This window comes from Alligator mississippiensis, chromosome 1 (assembly GCF_030867095.1).
Source record: "Alligator mississippiensis isolate rAllMis1 chromosome 1, rAllMis1, whole genome shotgun sequence".
Lineage (NCBI taxonomy): Eukaryota > Metazoa > Chordata > Crocodylia > Alligatoridae > Alligator > Alligator mississippiensis.
The window spans coordinates 166,960,007-166,981,236 of NC_081824.1; the positions used below are offsets into that span (position 1 = coordinate 166,960,007).

At 45.1% G+C, this 21,230-nt stretch overlaps 1 long non-coding RNA gene across 2 annotated transcripts in view; it reads left to right on the plus strand.

Annotated features, from left to right (window-relative positions):
* The first annotated feature begins 12,870 nt into the window (after positions 1-12,870).
* The window catches only part of LOC109286443 (uncharacterized), a 74,109-nt gene continuing 65,749 nt past the window's right edge, over positions 12,871-21,230 (plus strand). For both annotated transcript variants that reach the window (XR_009456316.1, XR_009456317.1), the window contains exon 1: positions 12,871-12,985. This is a non-coding gene — a long non-coding RNA (uncharacterized LOC109286443). The remainder of the gene's footprint in view (positions 12,986-21,230) is intronic.

The window sequence follows — 21,230 nt, forward strand, 5'->3', positions numbered from 1 at the left end:
CCAAGCACGAGACTGGATGTCCCCAGTGTCATTGATGCCGCAAGGGATATAGATGATCATGCAGGATCTATCTACTTATGTGTCCCTGTCCTATAGTATGTGAGCATCTCACACCATTCCCACAGAGAAACATTCTCACTTTACAACCTGAGAGCCTAGAGGGATTAAATTACTTCTTCAAGTTTGCACACAAGCAGAGATAGAAAATAAGCGGAGGTCTTTGGAGCGCATTAGCCACAAGACCATTCCTGAAATTACAGACCACAGAATGAATAATTTTGTGAGGTTGTTTCAGATCTTATCCAAAGCTGCATTGAGTGCTGTACCATATCTTTAGGAACACTTTCTTGTTAATGAGAATAAGCTTTCTCTGATGCCATTATTCCCTGATAATGGCATCATTAAATACTTCCATCCAAAGATTTTGAAGCCCTTTAATGTAAGGTAGGTAATAAGGGTGTGCGAAGCTTAACCAACTGTTTTGTTTCAATACTGGTTCAACTCATTTCAAGCTCGAAACAGCTAAATTGAAACAAAACAAAGGGCTTTAAAACAGCCTCAAAATGAAACAAGGCCAGTCGAAATGTTTCTAAAGTTTTGAAACATTGCGAGGTTTGAAGCAGCAGCCAGGTGGTGGGAGGCAGGGGAGAACCAGGGCTGCACTCCCAGCGGCTCCACAGCCCCATGTGGCTCAGCCTGGTGGAGAGCACAACCCTGGCTCTCCCTGCCTCCCGCTGCCAGGCTGTGCTCCGTGGGGCTGGCAGAGCGGATCGGAGTGCAGCCAGCTCTGCCTGCCTCCCAACACCGATCGACTCTGCCAGCCCCATGGAGCTCAGCCCAGTGGTGGGAGGTCCATCTCCAGTGCTGAGTCCCACAGCCAGGCTGAGTTTCCCAGCACTGCGAAACACTGGCACCTGAGCCCAGTGGCAGGAGGTGCTTCCCCCAGCAGGGCTCAGTTCCTCAGCACTGGGTCCCAGGCAGCAGAAGCAGCCTCCTGTCATCTGGCAGGCAGACCAGGGGCCCATCTGCACCCCCAGGAGGCCTTCAGAGGCTGTGCCAGACTCCTCCTGGGGTGCGGGCCCCTGATCTGCCTGCCAGATCACAGGATGCTGCTCCTGCTCCCTGGCTCCTGCTTGTCAGCAGCTTGAGATGCAGTCTCCTAGAAACCCCTCCACCTATATCCTTGAAACTGGGCAGGCTTCATGACTTCAGAAGGGGCTACCATCCCTGCAAATTTCATCAGAATGAGGCAAGAAATGACAAAGTTATATGCTGTTTTGTGCTTCCCCATTATAACCTATAGGCAAAACATTGAAACAGCATTGAAACAGCGAAACTGATTCGACGGGACAGAACAGTGCTTTCAAAACTAAACGAAACTCAGAAAAACCCACTGTTCCATCGAAATGCTGAAATGGAAGTAGAGGTGGAACGCTGCTGTTTCACACAGCCCTAGTAGGTAAGTAGTAGTATCCCACTTTTACGAATGTGAAAACAGCATACACAAAATTAAAGTGACCTGTTCAGGAAGGAATAGAACCCAGGATTTCTGATCCTTTGCATTAGTCAGTAGGCAATTCTTCTCCTCTTTTTCCCTTCAGTTTTTTCTCTTTCTTTCCCTCTTCCCATCTCCTTCATTCCCCATTACAGTTTTTTTTTCCTTTCTCCACCTTTATATACCATTTCTACTTTTCCTTTTCCTCAACTCAGCCAGCCAGGGTTGCTAGAGTCTGGATTGCTAAAGTCTACAACAGCAACAAAAACTGGTTTCAGAAAAATCTATATTAATAAAACCAGTAAGGAAAATGGCACACATCTCTAGAAACACAGATGTTCCTGGTTTTCAGAGAGCGCTTTGGATATTCATTCAGCACCCCAGTGAAAAGCCACCACATCCCCAACCAACTTGGGTAGGGAACTGCAAGAAGGACCTTGCTCGTTTTCAGCAGCCTCATTGAAGAGTGAAATCTAAAGCAATGTCAGGGCCATGGGTATGTCTGTCTCTCCCTTTGTGATTGACATATGATGGATATTTGTATAAATGATCACCCCAAATACTCAAAAATTATTCTTTCCCTTCACTGACTCCCTCTACTAGGCTTATAATAAGGCGTATCATGTTATTTCTTGCTTTTGAAGCTGCAATTTTCATTTACAAAATCTATGCCTGCCTTGTTGGGCCTACAGTGTAAATGCAGACAAAAATCTGAGCAGCTGCACATTATAGTTCTTGATTCAAAATGGAGAGGTACAGTTACTCAGGGATTTTTTTTTTCTGTGAGCACAAATATGAGGGGACAAATTAAGTGAGAGCACATTACAACTGCAGGTAAGAAGGGAAGTCTTGAAGCTTACTGGGAGTATATGCCTTACACATTAATAGTTATATATTTTCTACTGAAATCCATTATGTGTTGTCCTCAATGAGAAGATCCAAAAAAGAAAACTGACAAACAAATTGGATGAATCCCCTGCAATGTGATTCAGGACTTAAGAGCAAAATCTGTAACTAAAGGTGAAAAACATTCTGCCCTGCTTTGGGATTCTCTGGGGAAACAGGAAAGAAGAGCAGTAATATGGCAGTCCCTACATTACTACACAACCACTGTGGTTACATTCAGTTTCAGAAATGCATTTCTTAGCAGATATAAAGGCTTCAAGAGCTGAATTCTAATATTCTAATTAGAAGTTAAATACTGCTCTGCTCTGAATCATCACCTTAAAAAAATGCCCATGTTTGAGAGTAAAAAGCATTAAAGTCTCTCCCAGCAAATTTCTTTAAGGATCATATGGACCATACATCCAAAGAAGTTCTCAGAAAATGTGTATATGCAGATCCTATTTGCTCAAATAACCAGGTTGTATTTGCCATTCAACTTTTGATGCTTCCATAGGACTAAGTAATGAAAATGTTTCTTAAATTCCATGAGCTACTTTTTTGGTTCCTGTTTTTAAAATTGGTTTAGTGTCATCAAGGAGATTTTACATTTTTTCCCCATCAACACAAATTGTGTATGTGCTTGTCTCCCCAGTCACACACCCCAACATAACTGACTCAAACCCGGCAACATCTGTGGCGATGATACTATAATTCGCTTTTAATATATGTATTGTATTATGTAGAAATTTAGAATTCATTCTCTCTCTCAAGATCAAGAATCAAGCATCAAGCATTCTCTCTGTCTCTTTCTATAAGAATTTTTGGGGATTCACCACATGTTTATATAAAAAAGGAAGTATTATTTGGATGATGCTCAAGAAACAGACTAATTGGAAACGTAAAAAAAATAAATATTAAAATCTCTAACAAATAAAAGAGGTTGTTGACCTTTTTCATTTATTTGGAGTTATATATGACTTTCTTCATCAGTAGTTACTTTGTGCATGACATAAATAATCAGAAGTTATATGAACCAGAATTCCATGCATAATGTGTATGTAATTATACAGACCACCAGAAATAGCTACATCAGTACCCCTAATTCCACAGGAAAATTACATAAAAATCACCAGGTGCATCTACACATGTGCTTTACTGCAGAGTTGATTAATTAGCTCCACAGTGAAGTGTCACCACCTACACATGCACCTGTACTAGGGCAAACTAAATTAACTAATCTGCTGTAGGATAGTACTATCCAGGACAAGTACTATCCTACAGCAGAGTAGTTATGTGTGCCAAAATGCACATGTAGATGGTGACTGGAGCATAAGGGTGCTATAGTGTGGGGGCTGCCAGCTGGCTAGTGCTCTTCAGTGCTTTAATCCTGCCCCTCCAGCCCCCAGTTGTACATCTGAGACAGCCCCAGGCCTTAGGGCCTTGGAAGAAATCCTTAATTTCACATCAGGAGAGCCTTTCTTCAGCCAGATAGGGTATGTCTACGGGTACAATTAGTCACGATTAAATTTAGTGTGCATTAACCTATGCACAGTAACCGATTTTTGGCAGGTGTCTACTCGTGCAGAGAACTGGCACTAAAGTTAGTGCCAGTTCCCTCCAGTCCTGCCAGGTCTCCCTGTGGCCACCAGGGGGAGGTCCAGCCTCTGTATCCAGCCACCAGCACTGCGCAGTCTGGGCAGCACTTACTCTGTGAGAGAAGCAGCGTGGCATGGGGTACACAGCATGCGGTCTCTCTGCTCCTGCCTCACCTGCACTTCTCAGCCATGGCTGCCCCAACCTCTGGCCCTGGCACCTAGGAAAAGGGTACCCTGATCCTCCTGGCCACCTCAGTTGTCCTGCTGGCCCACTGCCAACATTAGCACCTGGCTCATGGCCACCTCACTCCACTTGGCTCCCCCACCTGCAGTGACCGCCTGGATGATGACACCACAAGCCCTCCTAGGCCCTCAGCTGCTGCACAGATGCTGCCACCAGCCACGACGACTAGGGACTCCAGGATGCCACTGCCAGGGCCACCTAGGTCCTCCTGTCCCTCCAGCCACACCAACTCTGGGCCTGCTGTGGCAGCCAGGTCTGCTGGCAGCACATCGTACAATGCGACTGGGATGACAAGTGGTGGGTCAATGCATTCAGAATGATCTTTAATGACCTGCTGTGTCATCTCCAGCCCCACCTGCAGTGCCAGAACACTGAGATGTGCTGGGCCTTCCCTGCTGACACACATCTGACCCTGACACTGGTCAAGCTGGTCACTTTCACCAGCCTGCAGTATATGGAGCACTTGTTTGGGGTGGGCAAGGCCACCACTGGGAAGGCCATCCTCAAGGTGTGTGGCCTTCTCCAGGACATGCTGGCGGACATGGTCCTCCACATCTGTGACCCCCAGGCAGGGGTCACAGGGTTCTGAGCACTGGGCTTCCCCCAGTGTATTGGGACCCTGGATGGGTCCCCAGTGTACTGTTCCCCAGCAGGATTGGGGCCCTGGCATTTGCAGGTCTCAAATTTCTGAATTTCTTGACTTTTCTCATTTTGTGCCACCGTTTAATGAGACTAATTTTATTTTAGCAGAAGCTATAACATCATCTTCAGATCTTCATCAAGTTTGGTTAAGTGGCTATCATCATTTAATTATATTGTAAAGGTTAACTTTTTCATATTTTATGAACCTAGTGATGGCAAGGTTACAGAGTCTTCTCTGTGAGAAAAGTGGTCTAAAAACAGAACGCAGTCCTCTCCTGGGCAGAAATTCTTCACTTTCCTCTTCTAAACCTCTATATAGATTGCATTGCATGCCGACTGCATATGTTAGCTTCTTGTTCTAAAAGATTCAATTCATATTTTCCAGTATGTTGTTGAGCCTTTTTAGGAATTCATGCTTTATGCTTTTATCTGACAAAGCAATATTTTCCTTCAAAATTCAGTATTTTATTCTGCATTGTATCAACCACAGCTGTCCAACTACCATTAAAATCTAGACCCAAAGTTATTATGTGAAGTGGTTTAATGCCAGATTTTATGGATATTCTAAAGAGATCTAAGATTTCCACATTTCATAGGTGAATGTCCCATGCTGTCTGAATAGCTCTAATAAGCAATGCACCACATTGTGCTGGTACTAGACATTGTTTCTCAGCAAAGAAACAAGATATTTTTCAAACACTTTTAAAAAGGTTATGTAAATGATAGAAAGATGATATTAGACAAAATTATATAGGAAAAATACAATTTCTGAAATGTTGCCTCTCAGCAGTCTTTCAGTAAAATTATATTTGGATTTGCTTAATCCAAAAAGCTCCCTCTTAAGATAATGATTATCATTATAAATAATATAATATAAACTAGGTTCAGACATGATAGATTATGTATGGGTAAATCATCAAGATAGGTCCATGTTCCAAGGGGTTTTGTGAATACATATTTAAAAGGTTATATTCAATATTTATTGTATGTATTAATGCTCTGCCTTGAGTTTCCAACCAAAACCAGATCCCACTGTGCTGGGCAATGGGTATATACACATCAAGAGACAATTCCTGGCTGAAAACTTTACAAGCTAAATAACAAGAAAAAGTTGGAAGGGCACAGGGAAGTGACCTTTCCTAGGATAGAAAACAGGTTAGTATGGAATAGAACAGAAATCATCTGAGTCTCAGTCCAGTTTCTTAATGGCACATGAGCTGTGTTGTTTAAAAGGTTAAAATATACCTTATTAATACATCTTGAGGGTCTAGCTGCCTCTAGTATCCAAGAAAAAGTCTTAGTGATCTTAATGGGCTACACACATAAGTAAAATGATTACACACACTGTACTCCACACACTGTACTTCAGGGTTCTTTCAGCTTTACTATTATCAAGGTTTTTTCTTCCTACTGAGCTATGTATGTTTCAGTTATATTTACTTAGCTGTATTAACTTCTAATTTCACAAGATGACTCTGGGGTTTTGGTTGTAGCCATGTTGGTCTAAGGGCATAGGCAGGCAAGGTTCTTTGAGCAGATGTGATATCTTTTATTAGATGAACTAAGTAGTTGGAAAAAAGTTCTTGGCAAGCTTTTGGGCGCAGTCACCCTTCTTCAGGCATAGGGAGTCTCTGCTGTTCTGAGACTTCAAGAAATGAGAGAAGCTAAAAGTGTGGCAGGATGTCAGTGAGATTGTAAATAGGTAGAAATTATAAAGGCAAAAGGTAAAGCAGAGAGGTAAGCAGAGAAGGGAGGGGGAAGATCCCTTAGCTCTTGCCCCCAGTAGCGGCCCCAGCATCTCGTGTGATCAACAGGGCCTGAAGCCAAGTTTCTGCTAGGTCAGTGTTCATCATTCACCTACGCATTGTAGGGTATAGAATAGGAGATCTGCCACGGGTCTGCCTGCATCCCACTTCTTGTTTCTACTGCCCCATACTTGGGGCCAAAAACAAAAGGAAAAACAAGTATGGAGCGTGATTCCTTGAAGGGCTATTTTTGAGTTTTCTTTTACTTCTAGGAAGCAATCTGCCCTAAACTTGTCTCTCCTGTTCTTCTTGCATGCTACTGAAGCAAAAGTGGAAATGTAGATGGGATGGCTTATGTGGGTTAGGACAGTTGAATGTCATTTTCATTTTGCTCCAATAGGAATCAGATTTTGAGCTGATCTATCTGAAACATATAGGGTACCTAGTCCACAAGGCTTTGTTACTGTACAATGTTACAGTAAGATTATGCTGAGACTTTGGCCCTAATGTAACTCTGTTTTTATAAGGATTACATCTGGAACAGATCTGGCCCTTTCTAACTCACCTATGTCATTTTCAGGATTGTAAATTTGGGTAAATTGTAAATGGTTTCATTGTAAATGAAGGGCCAGCACTTTGATGCACACTGTTTACAGGGAAGTAGATTAAAGTAACTTTTGGAAATAATTTATGAAGTAGCTAAAACTACAAAGCATGTTTAAATTGAAATGCATACAATCTATTTATTATCTTATTATAAATATCAAAGCCAGTAAATTGCATGAATTGGATTTTGCCATTCACAAGGATGCTAGTAGAAACGAACAGGCTTATGAAATTTGGAGACTTTGGCTCTCAGATTGTGAATCGTAGTCATCATGATACACCCCTCCCTCTGCTGGCACACAAAGAATAATAAATATGGTTCTGCTGCATGAATGGGAACAGGTTCTGGAGACGTTTCACAAGGGAAGTCACTACCTTATAGTGATTTGGAGGAGGCAAGAACAGAACTGGTTGGGTGGATCTGCAGCCAAACCCATGTGTGTTTCTATTGGCTGGTGAAGAAGCACAGTAGCAATGACCATCACTCATTTAGCCCATGGGTTGCTTAACTGATATGCTGCACTTGGCAGGGAAGATTTAGGTAGAGATCTCGTGTAGCACAGAACTTGTAGCCTTGGAGGGTAGGGAGCTGAGCATCCTCCAAAACTGTTTCAGAGGCTGCCCTGGTCTGTGGAGTAATTTAGGCCTCAGAGCTCCCTAAACTACATAAGCCTCCTCCAGCTGATGTAAGGACTATAGCACTCCATGGACTCTTCAAAGCGTTGCCTGTTGCAGCCCCTTCCTAATGCTCTGCCCTTCCTCCAAAATGTCCCCTATGCCAGAGGTAAAGGGGTCCTTTGGTAGGTAGCTTTATGGCTATCTCCAGTAGTGCTTAAAGTGAAGCAATCCTCACCCAGCTAGGACCTTTCAGAGTCAAATTTGCTCCTGTCTGTAAGTGGCCCTGACCCTTTGTCAGGCAGCACAGCATGAACATCTAAACACTCAATCAGTTAATAATTAGCTATGCCATTCTAGCCCTCCTACACAACACACAAGAGCCAGAGTAGATGTCAAAGTCCTGCTTCACTGTCTTCCTGTTCCTTGCAGAGGTCCCCTGCACTAGGTCGGCTCATCTACCATGGGCACACCAGACTTTATTAAAGGGTCTCTGCCTCTTACAGTAAATTGCTTATGAACAGTCCTGGATAGTCTAGTAGAGAACAATAATTTACTTAATACATTCTAGCCAAGTTGGCTTACCTAAGCCTCTACAATAATATCCTTCTGGTTTATATTTTACAGGGCTTTTTGGATGGTTTTAATAGAGCTCAGCAGATAATCTTCCTTTTTTTTTAAATTCAGTAGGACTTTCCCACAAAAGGTCTCTCTTCAAGATGGGGAAACTTTTCAAAGTTTCTGAATTGTAAAGTGCTCTTGACGTTATTAGAAATGGGCAAGGCCTCATGGAACATTTCTAAAAATTTACATGTTGCTTTAAATCAGGAATCAGGCTTCAGTAAAAAAAATGTTTACCTAAAGCGATGACTGACTGTTACTTCCACATCTTGTCTTCTCATATATTTCTACAGCCCTATAGCCCAGCCCCTTCACTCCCTCTCAAATGGCCCATAATTCCCTCTACTATAAAAGGAGGCTTTGTTGTTATTTCTCTGTGGTTAAAGGTCTTAAACTACTACTTTTTCTCAAGCACCTCCTTCAGCTTTCAGCACTGCCTTGCAGTACAAGATGAAACCCTGTTCTCACTTATACTCAGGGCCCCATACATTTTTCTGGTTGCCCATTTTATGGGCACTATCTTGCCTGAAAAAAAATATAATGGGTATAATTCACTACGGCCCTCTTCCTCATAGTCATTTACACTAGTGCAAAGTGGCTGGAAAACATTCCCATTCTACTCTGATAGGGTTTTTTTTTACCTCTTTTGTGCCCTTGCTTGGTATTAGTATAATGGCCATATAATATAATGGTCAATGGTGAGGTGGTCCCAACATGATCAGTTCACTCCTGACTGAGGAAATCTTCTTTTATCCATATAAAGTAATCACACTTAAATGTCAAGTAGGAGAGATGTAGAAGCTGCATTTTCACAGGCGATCAGAACCCACCTTAGGCATGAAATGTCCTTTGTCTCTTTTAGTTTTTCCTAAAATAAGCCCTTTCCAAATGAGATGGAGATGGTAGTAAATGAGATAATTCAGTGAAACCCCGATTTGTAAAAAGAAAACAGCATCCTCTCTTCCCTCAAGCAATATATTCCAAAGTCTAAATCAAGTTTCATGTTTCTTTTAAATATCTTTAAACCTGCCTCAATGGAAAAGTTATTCCAAAGTTTAAAAATACCCCCTATCATATTATTTATGCACTCAAAATATTTTTCCAGGCCCATATATTATTTCTGAGCATGTTTCCCCAAGAGTCCTATTATAAAATGAACTTTAACATTGGAGTTGGAAGGTGAATTTAATGCTGTGTGTAAGTTCTAAACTTGCAGTCGTACAAATACTATACTTCTGACTTTAAGCCTATAAGTGCTTTCACTGAAGTCAGTTAGAGTACTCCCATTAAAGTTACGCAAATGTTTAAGTGTTTGCAAGATTAGGTCCTAAGATACCATCATAAATTTGAGTAAATATTTGTGCAGCCCTTCTTGTCTCTAAATGTTTAATTCCTTCACTGTCTTTGTTATGGACTGAAAACTTGCCTAGCTGTGTAGCTTAGTTTGCAACATGAGGTAGTGACCTGAAGGAACTAGAGCTGTACAAACCTTGCCAATTTTCATTCATGCAGGTGTCAGCATTTTTAGCTGTTTCTGGTTCTGCTTCCCCCCTTGCCCTCTATCCCTAGAATCTCTGTTAGAGTTTTGGGTTCAACTTCAGGCAGAACAGGAAAATCCAGCAACATTAATTAAGCACTAAATAGTACACTTAGGTTCTTTTGGTTTCGATTGAAAGAAGAAACAGGAATTTCTCAGATTCAGGCTGAATGTAGGCAAGAGAAGTTGGCTTCAGAGAAGACAGAAAGGTCCTGTTGAGAATAGGGGAACAAGTCATGTTTTAAAAGGTTTTTACGCATTTTAAAACACAAAATTGCAGCTAATGTAGACATAATCCAGTGCCTTTAAAATGTTTTAGCTAGCATGTGTCCAGCTGAATCATTTTTAAGTATTTACAATAAATACAAACCTGTGTTTAAAAGGTGTTAGGGGCCAGAGACAGACAGAAGGAGAAGGGAAAATAAATCCTTCAGTGTACATATTGTAGATATGCCCAATCTTACTAACACCTCTGATGTCTCAGATTCCCTTTTAGTGAAAGTTGGCACTTTCATTTTTTGTGGAGGTTTTAATAACTTTTAGCAGATATGTAAGGAAGAAAGGCAGATATTGAGCTTATCTCTACAATCCCAGCTGTACCCATGGACCAACAGATAGCAAATTATATGGAAAGAGTTTTATGTTAGCTGTGGCTGAAAGCTAAGATGTTACCAGTGGAACAGAGGTGAATCATTTCCAGGGGGAAGGTGCATAAGGCCCATAGACGTGTAAAAGAATATCTGTACAAGTCACTGTGAGATACAAGATATGGTCTGCCACCAACACAAAGCTGCAAGATAACATCAAATGATGCTTGTACCTGTGATATACAGCAACAGCGTAAGTGTCAAATTGCTTTGGTAGGAACATAGGCTTGGCTGCTACAAGATATTAAGCTGGTGACTGACCTTGATGGCAAGTGTCTATGATGAGTGAAAGTAGTCTGTACACCAGTGGTCACCAACTGGTCCACCATGATTGATTGGTCAATTGGGAAGCCCCTGAGAGTCGATCTCAGTCTGGAGGGGCTCAGCCCTCCCAGACTGAGATCAATTGTCAGAGGCTCCCTGATTGTCAGGGGCTCACACGGGGAGCGGCAGGAAGCATGTGGCTGGGCTGAGCTGTGCCCCCTGCCACTGGGGCCTGGCTGGGGGAGTGGGATGATCCCCCTCCGCACCCCCTGCCACCCAGGCAGGCCATGGGAGGGTCATGTCATGACCCAAAGGTCTGATTTTGTGTGTGCTTTGGCACTAGAATTATTCCCGTGGGATTACAGCTTCATTGCGCGGTGGAGTTTTGCTGCACAGAGAATCCGTGTGCAAAGGAGAGAGTTCCCGCCACTTTGCAGCTGTCTTTGCAGGGTGCATTTTCTTTGCAGCACAGAAATGCATGGTGCAAAGAGTTCCTGCTCTTTGAATGCAAATTTGTTCCCCGCTATTGGCTAGTTCTAAATTATTCCCACGTGGTGGCTAGTGATTGGCCTGCTAGCCGTATAAGAGGCTTGAGCAGTTTCCGCCCAAGCCGAAGAGGACTCCACATCCATCTCGTGGGGACTCTGGGTACGCGGCAGGGTAACAGAAACCCTGTGTGAGATCCAGAGGAGTTTGGCGGCCTGATCCACCGCCCACCTCTTCCCGTCTTCGTGCAGTAACCTTTTATAAGACGTATCTATGAGTTTTGAGGCGCGCTTGTCCTGGACATCCGGAGTTCTGTTTGCGTGGAGCCTAGCAAACTCCACGTGACTGTTCGTGTTTTTCTGTTTGTAACCGCAACTCAAGCAAGTTTTCAGCCTGCACCGCGACCATCTCGGTGTAAGTAAACAATCTTAAAATAAACCATTAAGCGTTTGTGCCTAATTCTAGCTCGGCGCCCGCCCTCTCCGACCCGGCCTGCCCTGGCTGCCGGCCACAGCCCGTGTGCAGTGCGACAAGGGCCACGGGTTCGCACCCGGCCCGCACAGGTTGGAGCCTGGGCATTTTGTCCAGGCATGCAGGGGGACTCCTGCCACTGCACACACCCCAGCAGAGACACTCCCCCCCAACATTCATCTCAGCACCCCACAGCCCTCCCAGTGCCACTACCTACCTGCAGAGACATGGTGCAGCGCTCCCTCTGCATCTGTGTGGCTGCATGGGACAGCCAGGCAGCAGCTCCCTGAAAGTGAGTGTAACACAGGCTGGGCAGGGAGCAAGACTGAACTGCAGGTGGCTCACCTTGGCAGGACAGAGGGCTGCCTTTATGTGATCAAGAGTGGGGGAGAGGTGAGATCCTATAAGGGGAAAGTGTGTGTGTGTCTGTGTGTGCATGCGTGTCTGTGTGTCTCTGTGTGTCTGTCTGCCTGTGTCCATGTGCAGAGAGTGAGAGTAAAGTGTGCGCACCTGTGTCTGTGTGTGCCTCTGTGTGTGCATGTGTGTGTGTACATCCAGCTGTAGCAGGGGCAGAAAGCAAGGAGAAGAGGCGGGCATGTGCCTCCCAGTCCAGCAGGGTCCATCCAGCCTGCCAGCACTAGGAGGAAAAGGGGCCCTCTCCCTCCACTGCAACCCAGCTTCCATGTGGGAGGGGGCCTCCAATTTTGTGCTTGCCCAGGGCCCCAGTACACCTTAACCCACCTTTTCCCCCCACTAACCTTCTGGGCAAGGGGACATGGGGTGGGCAGGAGGAGGTGGCGTACAGCAGATCCTGGGTTGCCCTTTCCTTCAAAAAGTGATCTTCACCTTAAAAAGGTTGGAGACCACTGCTGTACACAGTCAGACAGGATTCAGTGACCATGATCGGTCATTGTAATAGGAAGCCAACTTCAGTCTAAACCATGAATAGAAAGAGATGAGCTTGGCAGGGCACCTTTGGTGTCTGCCACTTGAAAAGCAGCCAACAGGCAGCAGCCAGGTGCCTAATGAGGGCAGCCATTTTGGCCCAGGAATACAAACTAGGATGCAGTTTGCTGCAGCAAGGAAGGAGGAAACATCAGGCTGAGAGGCTGCTCTGGCCAGAGCTCAGGAGGTAAGGGTAGGGGCTGTGTGAAGGAGGTGACCTCTTGTCCTGGCTAAGACATAAAAATGCCTGGGAAGGATGGTTGGGTGGGGCTCCTAGTGGCATGGGAGCCCCCAGGAAATGCCAGGCCAGTTACCTCCCTGATGAAAGGCGGGTCAGAGTACCTTAATAACCCCAGCCTCACACCCCTTGTGGTTCTAGCAAGCAGGGGGAGCCCAGGGCTTGGTTAAGGAGCCCTGAGGCAGAGCCCAGGCTGGAGGAGGGACCTGGGGCTGCACCCAGGCAGCAGAGCATAGCCTGGGGGGTGCTAGTGTGACCCTGTGTGAGAGGGGCAATGGTTAGCAAGACCCCTGTGTGAGAGGGGCAACAAATAAAGCAGCCCCATGAGTGTGGGTGAGTGAGGAGGCCCAGTAGGGGCATAGTGACCTGGTGAGGGGCTAGAAACGAAATAGGCCGGCAGTCATACAATCACTCAGTCAGTGCTCAGGTGAGGGTAGCAGGAGATACCCAACAGACTGCGCCGGTGCTGACTGAGGCAAGAAGAGCTAAGCCTGAGCTGGGTGAGGCCAGGTGAGATGAGTGTGGCCCCAGAGAGAGGTTGGTATGAAAGAGGCTGGGTGAGAGCCAGCGGAGTGAGTGGGACCCCAGTGAGAGCAGGGTAGCATACGAGTGGCCCTCTGGGGCTATAGAAGAGAGATACAACTGTGTGCCCAGTGTGCTATGGCCATAGGCTGGAGAAATAACATCAGAAAAACATCTGTGAGGCATGGGACCCATGGAGGGGAGGTCAGAGCAGGTATGAGGCCCTTGTCAGCAGGACAAGTAATGGATAGCCTCCCACCTTAGTAACAACTCTCATATTTTTCTATCAAGGCATAGCAGGTGAGTGAAGTGGGTGGTTACCTCAGGAGCAGGGTGGCCAGTGAAGATCTAATGAGGAGGCCACCCTGTTACAGTGAGCAAATGCTAGAAAAAATTCTCATTTAAAAATTGCAGATGCATTTCTGTTTGAACATGGAACTTATGTCCTATACACCTGAGCATTTGCTAAGAGTCAAGGAAGTTTCTGTTGCCTTCTGCCTCACTCAGACTGTCTCCTAGGATGCCATGCTTTCTGCACACACTATATTTCCAGGAGGACTCAATCTGTGCACAGAGTTGGTCATGACTCTGGAAATAGCTTTCTTTTTTTCTATATTCTGCCTTCCAAAAACAAGGTGTGTGTTTTATTTGGGGGCATGTTGTGTACAAGAAAATACAGTATTCGTGCCCTCCATTTTGAAAAAAAGTCATTGGCTTCTCCCTGTTCCCTGTCTAACTGTGTCTACTGGCTCTTAAGAATTAATGGACAGCTCTGCTTGCCATACCCAATAGCTGAGACTGTCTTCTCAAGGAGGCAGGGGAATAGAGAAGGATCAATCAGTCAAATGGTGTATTCCCTATAGACTCCTAAAAGGATCTGCAAAACCTGCAGTTTTGGGGGAATACTTACAGAAATGGCAGGTCTCCTAGGTTTATTTTTTATGTTTGAACTCTGTTTCCAAGGGTTTGAGTTTTGCAACTATATTTCTTCAGTTCTAATAAAATTTTGTTGCAGAAAAATTATCTTCTATCCATCTCCCTAGTTAAGTTTTTTGCCAAGAAAATAGATACATAGTTCAAAAGTTTAACGGGATATTTTTATGCCTAGCTACACACACATACAAATATAGCATCCCTTGGTATTGTTTTGGAAAGACTGCAGAGCAATTAAGAGACATAGAGTGTAAATCATAGCAAGTATATTTATTGTAGCCTTTGAAATGTTCTAAAGCAGGCTGAACTGAAAGAGAAGGGTTTTTGCCTTAACTCAATGCCAAGTGGTTATTCCCAGCCAAGAAAATCAGTTTATGATTAAAATCTTTCAGAGAACCCTGGTCCTTTTGTGTTTCAATTACAGAAAATATTACAGTGCTAGTGTATATGTTATTTAAAGTAAAAGAGGCTCCAGAAGGTAATCACTAATAACAACAGACAATGCATGAAATTCTGCTTGGAAAGGCCTTCTTCAGCCCATGGATCCACTCATGTCCCCATAGTCCAACTAGTTTAGAGACAGAGAACACTTTTTTGTTGTTTGGGGGAACATAGAGATAATATAAATAGTTTCAGCAGCTAAGTTTGCTGACAGTAAGATTCCCCATTTCAGCCCCCTTCACATGAAAAGTTGTGCAAAAAAAGGGCAGGAAACTTTCCCCACATCCCCATAAAACCTCAGGAGGGAGCATCACAGGGAGGAGGATGCAGTTCTGTAAGGTCTCTTTTGTGGAATTTTCATCACATCCTCCTATGACAATCAGCATTGTTTCACTCTTTAAATGTCAGGGGTGGCCCAAAGAGTTCAACAGCCAGATTCCCATTGGGGCCAGTATCTGTATATACCATGTGGGAACTGTTGTCCTCCCTTGGCCCCTTGGATGCCTATCCAACTATCATTCTCAAAACTCCCCTCAAGAAAACAGGGAGTGTTTCCACCACTGAGGTTGAGTTAGTGGGGTCTCAGACATCTACTACCGGTGTGCAGAAGGGTAGTATGCACTCCCTCCCAGGCCTGTACTCCCCTTCCTATTCCAGGATCCCTGAATTCACAGAAGAATCATGATGGCATTAAAGGTAGAAAGTGGGTAATATTGTGGCTGATTTTTCACCACTGTCACAACCCAAGGGTGTGATTTTGTGTGTGCGCACTTCGGCACTGCTAAATTATTTCCCGCCACGAGGAGCTTTCTTTGCAGGGTGCATTTCTCAGTTGCAAAGAGAAAACCCTGGTGCAAAGGAGTTCCCACCACCCGCATGCAAATTTGTTCCCCACTATTGGCCAGTTCTAAATTATTCCCACGTGGCAGCTAGCGATTGGCTTGCTAGCCGTATAAAAGGCTTAAGCGGTTTCCGCCCAAGTTGGAGGACTCCACAACCATCTAGTGGAGGAGGAGGACTTCACGTCTCGTGAAGAACTCTAAGCGCTGCGGAGCCTAACGGACCCAGCGTGTGCCTTAAGAAGGCTATAGGGGTCTGATCAACCTCTGGCCTCTCCCCATTGCCGAGCGTGATCCCTCGACGAACCCCTTCCCTGCACGCTTTTATTCCACGGAGCCTAGCAAACTTCGTGAGTGTGTGTATCCAGAGCTCTGTCCGAGTTATTTTAAGAGGCTCGAGTTTTCTGCGGGTCTTGTTCGAGTTCGTGTTGTGGAGCCTAGCAAACTCCATGTGTCTGTCTGTAACTGCAACTCAAGCAAGTTTTTCCTGCCTGCACCGCGACCATCTACGGAGTAAGTAAAATAATCTTTAATCAACCGCTAAGCGTCCGTGCCTAATTCTAGTCTGCCAGCCTGCATTCCCTGACCCGCGTGCCAAGGCTGCTGTCCACAGCCCGCCGCGCACCCCCGAGGGCCTTGGACCTCTCCCGGCCCGCACAACCACCTCCAAGGAAAGAGGAGATCAGTGTGCAGAAATTCCTTTTCATCAGCAAGGCAGTACTTCCACACCACTGCTACTCTCTCAGACTGTAGCAGCTGGGAGCATCTGTTTGCAGATGATGGGTGATATTTCTGCAATTATCATTCCTATTTCAATCTGTTGAAAAATTGGCTATGACCTGATCACCGATATCAGTTTATCTGTCCAGCTGATCCCCGATATCAGCCGGACAGTTTCTGCTGAGCTAAATATAAATGTAATGGATTTACAAAAGCTTCATACGAACAACAAATAGGAAAGACAAGACTGCAATCTCAAAAAGTATTGATGTCGCAACAATATCAAGGATCCTGAGGTTCCTTTGCTATGGATAAAAGAGCAGATTCTCCATATTTCTGGAAAAGTCCAGCTTAGTGACTTAAGATAAGGGGGCATGTCTACATGAGATGCTTAACTATATGTTAGTATAGTTTACTGTAAAGTAAGCATGAGCGTCTACGTGTGCACATGCTTACTATGCAGTAAACTTCCCTAATCCCAAATAAATTTGTTACCTGCAAATGCAAGTAGCAAATTTATTTGAGATTAGTAATGGTGCAGTAGTGCTCATGTAGACACCTGACCAGAAGCAAAATCTGCTCCCAGTTAACCATTCACCAGGAGGTGGGAGATAGCTTCCTCACCCCAGGAGCTGCCTGCAGCTAGAGTGGACTTTACCACAGTCTCCCCCCTGTGCAGATCAGGGCAGGGGGCTGGGACCTTATCCTCCCCTGCAGCATTTCCAAGTCTCTTGCCCTTGATCGGGGAGCCAGGGCCAGGAGCGCCCTGCTGCTGACTTTCTCCTGGCTCAGTGCTCCCTGCAAACATCTGGGCTAGCACCCAAGTGGAACCTTGAGCTCCCCACAGTGGCAGCAGACACTCATTGCAGAGCTGCAAAAAATTTGGTGCAAAGAGCAGCAAATCTGCTCCCTAATCCCGCATGTGTAGACACCTGTCTGAAAGTGCTTACTCCAGAGCAGTTTACATCAGAGTAAACATAGGCCAGGCGAAATACATGTGTAGACATACCCAGGGTTTCCCAAACTTTTCATACTTCGGGCACACTTTTTTTTAGCTTAAAATTGGCATCACTCTTCAGTCTCACACCTGAAAAGGGGAGTGAGCAAAAGTGGCAGTGGCAACAGCATGAACATAGTTTTCAGTTGTAGTGCAGCTCCCCAGAGTTTGGAAGCCACAAACATATCGCAACCAGAGAGCAAGGGGCTGGGAAAAGCAGCAGCAGCATGAGTGTGGGGAAAGCCCTCCTCAGGGGAAGTGGTATTGGACTGAATAAGGGCAGCAGCCTCTCTGACAGAATGCATGGAGCTGCTCCACTGTGCACCCTGAGACTGAAGTGGGGGTTGTAAACAAACTCCATGCTGCTGTAGGAAGATGCCATGTTCAGGCACAGCTGGAGTGGGGAAAGGGGTGCACCTCCTGACAGTAGGCTAGTGGAAGGCAAGTATGGGGTGCCTTATAGCTCTAGCCCCCACAGCCTGTTGGGTAACTCCAGAGTAGAGACAGGTTAAGGGTCCAGGCTCATCTACAGACACCTGAGTCCCATGGGGTGTAAGAGCTGCGACCCCAGTGAAGGTGGGGACTGAGTAGTGGCCCCAGCAAGAGAGGGCACAGTATTGTCCCCAGTGAGGGGGCATAGAGTGGGTAACAGGCCACACAGAGTAGGATTCACAGGGGAGGCCTGAAGGGCTTTGCATGAGGGCACAGAGTAGGGCCTGCATGCCCTAAAGGACTGTGGATAGGCTAGCCCCAATGGTTTTAGAGCATAAGCCCCAGTGAGGGGGCATGAGTGGAGGACCCACAGAGGGTGCAAGGGTTGATGAATTGAGATCCCAGTGAAAGGGTGTGCAGTGGTATGTCTAAGGATACCTGAGGCCAAGGTAGGCCAGAGGCCAAGTGGGCCCCAGTGAGAGGGTTTTCAGTGCATGTCTGAGGATACCTAAGGCTGAGCAGAGACAGAGGCCAAGGGTGGCCCAATGAGGGGTCAGGGGGTGACAGCAGATTTTGGATGCCATCTGCGAGGCATGGGATGCGGTATAGGGAAGGTCAGAGCTGTGTTTAATGCCGTAGGCATCGGAACGTAAAGTGAGCAGCCTCTCACATTTACATCTTCTTTTATACATCAAGTCATGGCAGGAGAGACAGGGTAAACTGCCCTAGATAGGTGGGCAGGCCGACCTTGGGACTGGCCTTGTGACTTCCCTTGTCATACAGTGTTTTATCTTGTCTTTTCCTCTTTGTAATTTACTTTTTTGCAATACATTAAACTAGTTCTTCTTGTTACCTTTAGGCCATCATAGTTATACAAATCTAGACATTAAAATAAAAGTTTAAAGTGAATATCAATAGTAACAATATCGAGTGTGACATTTCTCTCAACACAGCTAAGACTTTCAAAAATGGTGCTAACATGGGTTCTTAAATCCATATTTATTTAAATCCAAAAGTATTGAGCAGGTAACCACTCCCATTGATTCCATTTACTTCAAGTAGAATTGCATGGATTTTTACCAGCTGATAGTCTTAACTCTGTTTTGCCTCAGTGTAACATCACTAACTTCGGCAGACCAGCTTCTAGCTGACAACAACAGGATCTCATCATACTTTCAGTTTTGCTCCTCAGCCCTGAAGGGGTAGGACAATGTGAAGGGTACTTTTATAAAAATGAATTAATTGAATCAAAATGAAATAAACAGTACCTTTCATGGCAGACATACCTGCCAATAGTTGAAGGTTATATAGGAACAGTGGTGAAGAAAAATAAGGAACTGACACTCATTAAATTAGGGGAGTAGCAGGGAGAGTGGAAAAACTATAGATATTTTTCTTATAAAGGGTGGGCACTGCTTTTCTTCAATAAACACATCTGCATGACATTTATTCTTGAGGGATACCAAAACACTTTCAACCTACTGAGGTAAAGTCACCTCTCCATTGAAATACAGCAGTGTGCTAATACTAAATGGAAACACTGCATAGCGGATTTAATGGCCCAGACCTGCAAATACTACTGAGCTGGTGCTTACAAACCTTGTATAGTACCATTGACAGTGAGGAAGTGAAAGTGGTGCATTGGCAGAGTCAAACCCCAAGTCAAGAAATGAAGAATGGTGGATCCATTTAGAGCACTAATGAAACAGTCTCATATATGAAGAGTAATTTGGTTAAAACACAGGGATTTAGATACCCCCCAAGTTGCAAAATATGTCCTATAAAATTTATGATGGTCATAGTGTTTAGGATCTCAGTTTAATGCTTTTGGCTGAAGTAGATCAACTGCAACAGCCCAGTATTTGCTAGCACCATGCTGGAGATTTGGTTCAAACTCCCTTTTTTTTTTTTTGAAAATTCTTGTCTGAATACTGAGCCTACTTGGTTTGTGAGAGTTAAGAAAAGCACCATATGAAAGGGTAGGACAGGTACTTAAATAAGTGGAAATGAACATCAAACAAGCTGTCAGCAGAATGTGCCAAATCTTTGGGCTTGATTCTGTGAGAGGCTGAGTAGTGTGATAGTAAGCAGTCATGTCTTGCTCAAATCTGCTGCTGAGGTCTAGTTCTCTGATTTGTCGAGCATCAGTTCATGGGTCCTGTCAGCTTGACCTTGCTGATTCATGTTAGCAGGGCACACCCTCTGTCTCGCCCGCCACATCTTGATCTTCTTAATAAGAGGGGAAGATCCTCAATGTTTTACTCCTGGCCTCATGAGCGACTTGTTGTTTCTTGGGGCTCCACCTCCTCTTACACCCTGTCCTTACACCAACCAGATCTTATGGTCCAATTGGGCTGTATGCCATAGGAAAGTGGGATGGCAGCATCTTCGCAATTGGTCAATTATTTGGGCTCCAGCTGGGGTGAATGGTCTCAATAACTTAGTAACAGTCCCCCTCTGCCCTGTTGGAGCTGTCTAGGGATTTGGTGTGTCAACCCGCCTGTGCCTACATTTGTCACTCAATATTTGACAGCTCCTTAATCACTGTTCTATGGGGTCTTATGACTACTCCTGACAGGGCTAGTCTGTCAAGTCCTTCATTTTCCCTCAGTTATGGGACTCTGTACCCCTTTCTGGAATGAACTCACAGATCGTCACCCTCATCGCTCCAGTGAAGCAAACAGCTCTCAGCACCTCCACATCATGTTGTCAGCTTCTGTGCGGTGTGGTTCTGGTCTTTCTGTGCTGGGGCTCCTCTGAGCCTCAGATTAAGTGAGCAGGCTCTGCTCTGCTCCCTCGCCCCTTCTGGGGCACTCCTAGGTCCAGGGCAACGCTCCTGCAGATGTGCTTCCAGGCCTTTGTTCTTTCTTCAGCTGATGTGGGGCTCATCTTTACAAGTCACTGCCCACCGGCCAACCTGGATCTGGCATGAGCTGGTAAAATGAGGCAACTGCAGTGCCAAGAGCTCTTCAGACCGTGCCACGAACGTCTTCCCTGGTAAGTTCCCACTCTCAGGGAGGGCAGCTGCCTCAATGTCCCATCCACGGGAACTAATAGGGGTGATTCTGGGGGTCTTGTTATGCCTATATGAGTTGTCAGGGTACTCCCTGCTACAACAGTGACCCTGATCCAGAAAAAGCTCTTTAGGACAGGTTTCACTTGAAGTACATGAATAGCCCCACTGGTCAATAAGACTAGTCACATGGTTTTCTGGATGAGGGCCAGAGTGCTTACTTCCTTGCAGAATTGAACTAAAAGCAAATGTTCACTTTCTAACCCCCATAGTCCTGACATCTTCTTTGACTGACTG